Source organism: Aplysia californica, unplaced genomic scaffold (assembly GCF_000002075.1).
Source record: "Aplysia californica isolate F4 #8 unplaced genomic scaffold, AplCal3.0 scaffold00091, whole genome shotgun sequence".
Lineage (NCBI taxonomy): Eukaryota > Metazoa > Mollusca > Gastropoda > Aplysiida > Aplysiidae > Aplysia > Aplysia californica.
The window spans coordinates 1,390,505-1,400,494 of NW_004797361.1; the positions used below are offsets into that span (position 1 = coordinate 1,390,505).

General features: G+C 40.5%; 1 protein-coding gene across 1 annotated transcript in view; it reads right to left on the reverse strand.

Annotated features, from left to right (window-relative positions):
* Positions 1–9,990, reverse strand: part of LOC106011332 — an 18,809-nt gene that overhangs the window by 379 nt on the left and 8,440 nt on the right. The window lies entirely within an intron of this gene.

Here is a 9,990-nt window from a genome sequence, read left to right on the forward strand (position 1 = left end):
TTTTAAAAAAAAAAATAACAACTGGTGTGGCCGAAGCACTTTTTTTAGTGGCGTTTTTTTTCCCCCGGGCCCCGCGGGGGGGGGGGGCCCACCGGGGGGACCCCCCCGGCGGGGGGCTTTCCGGGGGGTTTTTTTTTGGAAAAAAAAATGGGAAAAAAAAATTTTTGGAAACCTTTTTTGTTAATGTATAATTAAACAAAATTTAAAGTTTCCCCCCCCCCCCCCACCCGGGATGGTGCCACTGACTGAAGTGTCTGTACGCCATTCCCAAAGGGGGGGGGGGGGGGACATTTCTCGTTTTTATTAGAGTTTGGGCGAGCGGATGGACGGGTCCGTTACTCACGGACTCAGTCAGAGCGAGCGTGTAACGGACGGCCATGCGAGCGGACTGTGAACCTCAAGAGAGTTCATTTTTTGGGTCTGCTCCACAATTCTACTCTCTCAGCGAGCAGACTGCGGACCTCAAGTCAGTTCTTTTTTTTTTTGGTCTGCTCCACAATTTAATTCACTTAACGGGCGGGCGAACGGACTAACTCTAGCACATGAGATACTCGACTCGTTGTTAGGCCCGCCGTCTATTGTTTGTGGGTGCTTTGAAAGTCGAAAGGGACTTTGTGCTGTTGAAGCCAGAGAGGTAAGCAGAGTAAGCCCGATTCCCTGTAAAGACTTCTCTGTTGACATCCACCTCATGGCGCTCATATGACCTTATGCAGTTGTGAGCGCCGTAAAACCTCTACAAAAAAAAAGAAGAAAAATATCTATTGGTTCTTCTGATTTAAAGGTAAAAGTTTTATTTTTACAGTTAGGTGAAAAGGGAAAATAACAACAGGCCTACGTATTTACTAGCAGATTTCTATTGATGTCCTTTTAAACCAGTAGTAAAAACATATCAACTCTATATTTTCTGAAAGAAAAATGGAAACTATAGATGTAAGACGATTGTATTAACTGCCACGTCTTCATCGCCAGGACCAGCCGTGGACAGGAGGACCAGCGAGAGGAGCACCCACAGACAGGAGCATCTACAGGAGGTATTTGTCTGGGAAATATGTCTTGGAACATTATTGATCAATTTCTAACTTCTACTTTTACTTTTTCATCCTCTGTTGCAAATTGAGTCGATAGGGCCGTAAAACACCTACTCAATCTTCCAATCAATCCACTGTAGCTGTTAAGCCACGAAGGGAAATGCAGTTTCCTACGGTAGGCCAGCTCTTTCAGTTCGGATATTATGATTTATTAGGGTTTCCTTGACAACCTCAGTCCATCTTTTACGTGGCCTTTCTCTTTCTTTATAGCCTGCGTGCTTGGTGTTAAATTTTTTTGAGGCTGGCTGGCTAGGTAACATACATAACAGGTGGCCACACCTTATTGTTCCGTCTTTCTATGAAATGCAGGCAGGTGTCCCTGTGCAAATAGCAACTCTATTTTCTGAAACAAAAATGCAAACTGTATAGATGTAAGACGATTGTATTCATTGACACGTCTTCATCACCAGGACCAGCAGCGGACAGGAGGACCAGCCGGAGGAGCACCCTCAAACAGGAGCATCTGCAGGAGGTATTTGTTTAGGAAATATGTCTTGGAACTCTATTTGTTAATTCACTATTAAAGTGAAATTAGGAAAGTACCTATTGGTTTTCATGATTTAAAAGTAAGTGGATTTTTTTGCATATTGATAAAAAAGGAAAATGATCAAACGTATTTTCTGACAGATTTTTATTAATGTCCTTTTGTCCTTTTAAATCGGTAAAAAACAACAACAATATTATAGCTACTCTTTTTATTTTCTAAAAACAAAAATATAAACTGTATAGATGTAAGAAGATTGTATTTATTGACATGTCTTCATCACCAGGACCAGCCGCCGGATGACCACCCACAGAAAACACGATTTCTGTATCTCACACTCAGGCTTGAAGTGACGCAGTGGGGCTGTAGAGATAGGCAGATAGGTTGATAGGGAGCTAGGTGGATAGGCTAGATTCAGAGTAGAATTTTGTAGATATTGCCATGGCCATGGCGGGAGGTAGTTGAGGGGGCAGTGTAGGTTTTTCTTTTTTTTGGGAAGGGGTGGGGAGGGTTGCAGGGGTAGAATGGTGTGGGTAGAGCTTCCTGCTGATTTTCAGTTTGAGTGTGAGGATGTTGGAGTGGCGTGTATACTGGATAGTTCCTTAAGGACCACCTGGACCACCAAGAGGAGCACCCGCAGACAGGACATCTACAGGAGGTATTTGTCTGGAAACTATGTCTTTATGGTTTGTTTTGTTTCAGTAGAGGTTTTATGGCGCTCGCAACTGCATAAGGTCATATGAGCGCCAAGGGGTGGATGTCAAAAGAGAAGTCCTTACAGGGAATCAGACTTTCTCTGCCCACCTCTCTAGCTTCAACAGCCCAAAGTCTGCTTTACCAACGCAACTCTGAAATAGTTGGTCACAAGAGTTTGACAAACATACAAAAGAACTAGAGGAAATGACGATAGTAAGGATTGGGAAAGAAAAAGCAGCAGTTCCCTCTTGTAGGCCAGGCACCGTTATGAGTATGACATTGGTGAATCAGCTGATTTACAATTACAATTCTACTATTCATAAGAACATGGTTTATGTCCCCCCTTTGGGAATGGCCTAAAGACACTTCAGTCAGTAGCACCGCCTCAGTGGGTGAACTATGTCTTGGAACATTATTCGATCATAATTACAGGGGGGGGGGGGTTAAAGGTAAAAGTTTTATTGCTGCATTTAGGTGGAAAGGGAGAATGATCAAATGTAATTACTGAAATTTTTTTTATTAATGACCTCCTGTCCTTTTAAACTGGTGGTAGACAATATTATAAGCACTCTTTTTATATTTTGAAACAAAAATGCAAACTGTATAGACGTAAGACGATTGTATTAATTGACACGTCTTCATCACCAGGACCAGCCACGGACAAGAGGACCTGCGGGAGGAGCACCCACAGACAGGAGCATCGACAGGAGGTATTTGTCTGGGAAATGTGTCTTGGAACATAATTTATTAATTGTTGAAGTAAAATTAGAAAAATTGCTGGTGGAGCCTTTTTTCAATTTCAAAGTGAAAGTTTTAAAAAATGTATGTGAAAAAGTAATATAATAAAACATATGCCGGTATACTGACAGGTTTTTATAACTGTTATTCTGGCCTTTAAACCCGGTAGTAGAAAATATAGCGACTGTTTTTATTTTCTCAAGCAAAAATACAAACTGTATTGTTGCAAGACGATTGTATTAATTGACACGTCTTCATCACCAGGACCAGCCGCGGACAGGAGGACCAGCCGGAGGAGCACCCACAGACAGGAGCATCTACAGGAGGTATTTGTCTGGGAAATAAGTCTTGGAAAATTATTTGTTAATTATGAAAGTAAAATTAGAAAAATAAATTTCGTGGGTTTTTTTTTTTTCGTGGGGTTTTTTTTAATTTCGTGGTGAAAGTTTGTTGAAAAAAATCCATTTTTAATAATTTCAAGGTGAAAGTTTTTTTTGTGGGGGGGGGGGGGGGGCATTTAGGTGAAAAGGAAAAATAATAAAACTTTTTTTCTGACAGATTTTTAAAAATGTCCTTCTGGTATTTTAAACTAGTAGTCAAAAATATTTAAAAGTGACTCTGTTTATTTTCTGAAACAGTTACAATAATTGTATAGAATCAAGAGGATATTATTACCTGACACGTCTTCATCCCCAGGCCAGGACCATCGCAGGACAGGAGGACTAGCCGGAGGAGCACCCACAGACAGGATCATCTACAGGAGGTATTTGTCTGGGAAATGTCTTGGAACACTACTTGTTTATTTATTATTGAAGTAAAATTAGAAAAATACCAATTGGTTTTTCTGATTTAAAGTTTTAATTTGGCATTTAGGTGGAAAGGGTAAATGATAAAACATATACCGACAGATTTTTTATAAATGTCTGTCTTTTTAAACCGGTAGTAAACAATTTTATAACGACCCTTTTTCTACTTTGAAAAATAAACAAACTATACAGATGCAAGTTCTTAAGAAAAAATAAATAAAGGAAAAGTTTTTAAACATATGTACTGACAGATTTTTAAAAAAATGTCTGCCCGTCCTTTTAATAAGTGCTATGAAAGGCGGATTTTAGGAAAATATGTAGTTGGCACTTACATGAAAAAAATTGCCTCGTTAAAATATAAACCATCAAAAACTACCACTATTCCTTATAGTGGTTGGGTGGAGAATGCCTATGTAGGGTCATTCCTTTTTTTCTTTTTCTCCGTAACTTTATTTCTCATGTGTGCACTAAGTGACCATTATTCCTGCTATGTACGTTGTCTTTTTTCAAATTTAGTAACTCACGCTACCTTATATATTTTTCTTAGAAAGATGCCAAGCCAACAGTTAACAGCTACCGAAGAAGCAGATACCATGCCCTGGCAGGAAGGACCTTCCACTCACCCTGGATGGTAACATCCCCGCGCTGCACATGACATCCAGCCAAATGAATGCTGTGTTAACATGATCAAATTGTGCCAATAGCACTGTGAAACGATTTTTCTTCAATTAGTCATTCAAGAACTAACAGACAATTGCCAGGCATCAAGAATCCTTTCAACATGCAGCTACTCTTGAATAGACATGTCAATTCCTCCATATGACTACCATGGACTACTTTAACAGTTGGCTGTTTTATTTCTCTCATGTAAAATTGTGTTGATGGCATGGCATCCTTCAGTCTCAGGATACTATGGATCTGCGCTGTAGGAGATTTCAGGTTCGAGAGCAGCGCTTACTGTGGCTGAACAGGCCCACACGAGAATTGCAGTCCCTGTTGCAGTGGCTGCAATTATTGTGAGTGGTGTCTTCCTGCGTCGGTAGCCTCTGGCAATTCTTTCGGCGACGGCGTTTGTCCTCAGCTGCCTGTCGCAGTCGGGCTTCACCTCTGATGAGACCAGCTCCCGGTGCCTGTTTCCATTTGTCACGATCGCATGCCAGTGTCTCCCACCTAAGAGCCCAGCGATTTCCTATCTCGCTTGCACACATCTTTGAAGCGAAGATGGGTGTGCCCTTGCGCTCGCTTTGCGGAGGCCAGCTCACTGTACAATAAATTGTGTTGATAGTGCTGTAAAAACCAGAAAAGACTCAAGAAAACAATATTCCTTGTATGATGTCCAGAAGGAGATTTTGTAATGAAACTACTTAGAAACAATGTTACTGATATAGAATGATGAGAGATTTTGTTCCTTACGTTCAGTGCAAACTTTGGTGACAACAGAAGGTCTAGCCACTTTTCTGGTCAAACAGGTCTCACAGTGCTCTGTTGCTACGATTTCCGTATATCACACTCAGGCTTAAAGTGACGCAGTAGGGCTGAAGAGATAGGCAGATAGGTTGATAGGGAGCTAGGTGGATAGGCTAGGTTCAGAGTAGAATTTGTAGATATTGCCATGGCCATGGCGGGAGGTAGTTGAGGGGGCAGTGTAGGTTTTTCTTTTTTTTGGGGGGGGGGGGGATTGCAGGGGTAGAATGGTGTGGGTAGAGCTTCCTGCTGATTTTAAGCTTGAGTGTGAGGTTGTTGGACTGGATTTTTTATTCTGTAATATTTCTTGCACTTTGTTGGTGCTGTTAATGTTAACTGACTTGATCAAATTGAGTCGATAGTGCCGTAAAACACCTACTCAATCAATCATGACTTGATCAAAATCAAATAAACAAGCGCTGCAAGCTGTTAGTTTGGCCTTTGACCTTCTGTGGTAGACGTTCTGATACCACCAGTATTTTCTTAACTTGAAGTTTGGAGTTGTGAAAAGTCTGAAGTTCACTGATTCAACCAAATTGAAAGCCTTTATAGCGTTACAAAATATTTTCTTTAAACACAATGAAAAGCTTGTTTACTGTAAGAAAAATGCTTCAACAGCCAATGTGTATATACTCAGGTCTTCATGTTTTTGTTGGAGATTTACTCCAGCCCCTCTTTGTAAAAGCTTTGGAACTTTATTCTGATCCCTTCTTGATAACCTGTTAGAACTTTACTTCGACCCCACATTCCTTGACTTAGCTCCACCCCCCCCCCCCTCTTGGTGACCCTTTAGAAGGACTTATTAACATAGTTCCAACCCCTTATTGTTGATCATTTAGAACTTTACCTTTGGTCCGACCCCACGTTGCTGACCCTCAGGACTCATGTCTTGACTTAGCTCCAACCCCTCCTTGTTGATCACTTAAAACTTTTTCTTTTGTCATATATCTGTTTTTGAATGAAGGCTCATTGAAAACGCTCGTGTCACCTTTGTTTTCACGCATCGATCATTGCAGTGCTTTATTAACTAACATACCACATACCACTCTTCACAAGTTACATTTTCAAAATCAAGCTGCAAGGCTAGTACTAAAGAAAAAGAAGAGGAATCACATTACTCCCATGTTAAGAACGTTGCATTGGCTCCTTTTGTCAGCTAGAATAGCATATAAAATTACAATATTATATCATAAATGTGCCAATAATAAAGCTCCCTCATATATCAGTGGTCTCATCCAAATTTATGCTCCAAATTCTAGAGCACTAAGATCAGGCGATCAGTATCTTTTAAGAGTCCCAGAAAGGGATGTAAAAAAATTAGCTGAAAGATCGTTTGCCTTCCTTGCTCCATCAGTTTGGAACTCTCTTCCCCAACCCTTGAGACATACCGCACCTGAGTCTAAATTTAAAATATCTTTAAAGACACATTTGATGAAACCATTGTAATGTCAGTAGATTCATGTTCAGTACAATGTTTATGTAAATGACTATGTATCCATTTATGTATTTTGCGAATTGCATTGTGTATATTATTTTATTATGTATTTGTATGTGCTCATTTTGTAACGTGTGAAAAGCAAGTAGATGTGTGTGCGTGTAATGTGTGCGTGATTTTGTGTGTGTGTGTGTGTGTGCGTGTAATGTGTGCATGATTGTGAGTGTGTGTGTGTGGGGGGGGGGGTGCGTGCGCACGTATGCGAGTGGGAAAATAGTTTGTACATGTAAACCGCCTAAAGCTGTGTTCACACGGGAGTGGGTGCTATAGAAATGATCTGCATTGTCGTTATTATTATTATTCTGACCCCACGTTGTTGACCCTCAGGCCTCATATGTTTTGACTTCAGTCCTCCCCCTCTTGGTGACCCTTTCGAACTTTACGTTTAGTCCGACCCCTCGTTGTTGACCCACAGGACTCGTGTCTTGACTTAACCCCAATTCCTCGTTATTGACCGTTTATAACTTTGCTTTTAGTCCGACCCCACGTTGTTGGCCCTCAGGACTCATGTCTTGACTTAGCCCCAGCTATCCCTCGTTGTTGACCGTTTATGAATTTACCAATTTACCTTTTGTCAGACCCCACGTTGTTGACTCTCAGGACTCATGTCTTGACTTCGATCTGTCCCCTCTTGGTGACCCTTTAGAACTTGACCTTCAATCCAACCCCATGTTGTTGACCCTAACGACTAAGCTCCAACCCCTCGCGGTTGACTATTTAAAAAATTTCCTTTAGTCCGACCCCACGTTGTTGACCCTCAAGACTCATGTATTCACTTAACCCCTATCACTCGTTCTTGATAATTTATAACTTTGCCTTTAGTCCGACCCCACGTTGTTGATCCTCAGGACTAATGTCTTGACTTTCCTCTAACCCCTCGTTTTTGACGGTTAATATAACTGTGCCTTTTATCTTTTTCACGTTGTTGACTCATGATTCATGTCTTGACTTAACCCCAATTCCTCTTTATTGGACGTTTATAACTTTGCCTTTAGTCCGACCCCACGTTGTTGATCCTCAGGACTCATGCCTTGACTTTCCTCCAACCCCTCGTTGTTGACCGTTTATATAACTGTGCCTTTTATCCTTTTTCACGTTGTTGACCATCAGGACACATGTCTTGACTTCGATCTGTCCCCTCTTGGTGACCCTTTAGAATGTGACCTTCAATCCAACCCCATGTTGTTGACCCTATTGACTAAGCTCCGACCCCTCGTTGTTGACCATTTATGATTTTTTCTTTTAGTCCGACCCCATGTTGTTGACCCTCAGGACTCATGTCTTGACTTTGGTCTGCCCCCTCTGGTTGACCCTTTAGAACTTTACCTTTAGTCCACCCCACGTTGTTGACCCTGAAGATTCATGTCTTGACTTAACCCCTATCCCTCGTTGTTTACCGTTTATAAATTTACCTTTAGTCCAACCCCACGTTGTTGACCCTCAGGACTCATGTCTTGACTGACCTCCAACCCCTAGTGTTGATCATTTAGTCCGACCCCACGTTGTTGACCCTCAGGATTCATGTACAGTGTATTGACTTAGCTCCAATCCCTCTTTGTAGACCATTTATAACGTTTCCTTTAGTCCGACCCCACGTTGTTGACCCTCAAGACTCATGTCTTGACTTAGCCTCGATGCCTCGTTATTGACCATTTATAAATTTAACTTAAGTCCGATCCCTCGTTGTTGACCCTCAGGACTCATGTCATGACTTCAGTCCGACCCTGCTTGGTGACCTTTTAGAAATTTACCGTTTGTCCGACCCCATGTTGTTGACCCTTTATTAATTATTCATGTCTTGCATTAACTCCGACCCCTCGTTGTTGACTCTTAGGCCTCATATAATGACTTACATCTGACCGCTTATTGTTGACCTCTCAGAACACTTTTTAGTTTGTCTGAGGGAGAAGTTTCAGTGACAGCGACATGATTGAAGGTGTAAAAAGGTTGTCTGAACTGTCATTGATATTATTATGTACTAGTTATGTCAGTTTACCTGTCTTTTTGGACTTTTCAGAACCGTGCAAAGAGCTCCTTTTGTGCGGGCAGCAGAAAAACATGTTTAATAAATTTACTGTGTGGAATCTATCTTACTAGTTATTTGTTTGTATTTTTGGCTAGGTATTCATGTTCATTCCTCTTTTTATCATGAGTGATTGGAGAGCGCCCCTAGAAGTAGGTACTATAAACAAAACTGAATCGAGAGTACCGTAAAACACCTACTCAGACCAACAAACAAATAGTAGGTCCAACTTCTTTCCTTTCATTCTGTCATTTCTTTCTGTCTGTCTTACTTTTTCTCTCATCTGAATGGAAGTCATTTTGTTTCAAAAGGCTTCTCTTCACTCAAAGCCCCTTTTCATGATCATTTTCATTGCCATCATCAGATGTTACTTGGGGTGTTTTTTAAACTCTTTATCTCTTCTTGGTTATTCCCAATTAATAATACCGTATGTCAATAGTAATTGCTCTTTTTTGCATGCATGTTGTACCTCAGGGTCATATTATATAAATATATATATAGGTCTTCAACTTTATCTTATGCTTTCTTTTTATTCATGTTTGATTAGATGTACCAGAGTCGCGTGTAGAAGTCAGTATTTAATCTCTCGAGTAAAATGTCATGATCAATGGTATCGAATGCAGCCGAAAGGTCCAAAAGAGTAAGAAGACATACCTTTTTTTCATCAATATATTTTAAAATATCAGTACAGACCCTAAGTAACGCTGTCTTGGTACTATGGTGTGCCTTATATGCTGACTGATAGACTTCGCTAAGATTATTTGCTGTAATATGATGTAACAGTCTATTAGATACAACTTTTTCCAGAATTTTGGAAAGGAAAGAAAGATTTGAAACTGGTCTAAAAAATTTTAAGTTCTTTTCATCAAGTCCAGATTTTTTTCAAAAGGGGTCTAATATGTGCTGTCTTAAAGCAATTTGGTACTGTGCCTGTGAGGAGAGAATCATTTACAATTTGGGTGATATGTGGAAGAAGTTCGTGCAAACATTTTTTTTAAAGGCTGGTGGGCATGGGGCAACTTTTTGATGGACTATTTAATATGATCTTTTTGATTTCTTCTTCCGTTGCTGGAGTAAATTAATCGATGACTAGCCCTTTAAACTGATGGTAATTTGGGGCAATTGGGCACATTTTATCGAGCTCTTGTCTGATGGAGGTGATTTTTTAAAGAAAAAAAGTCTGAAAAACTACTACA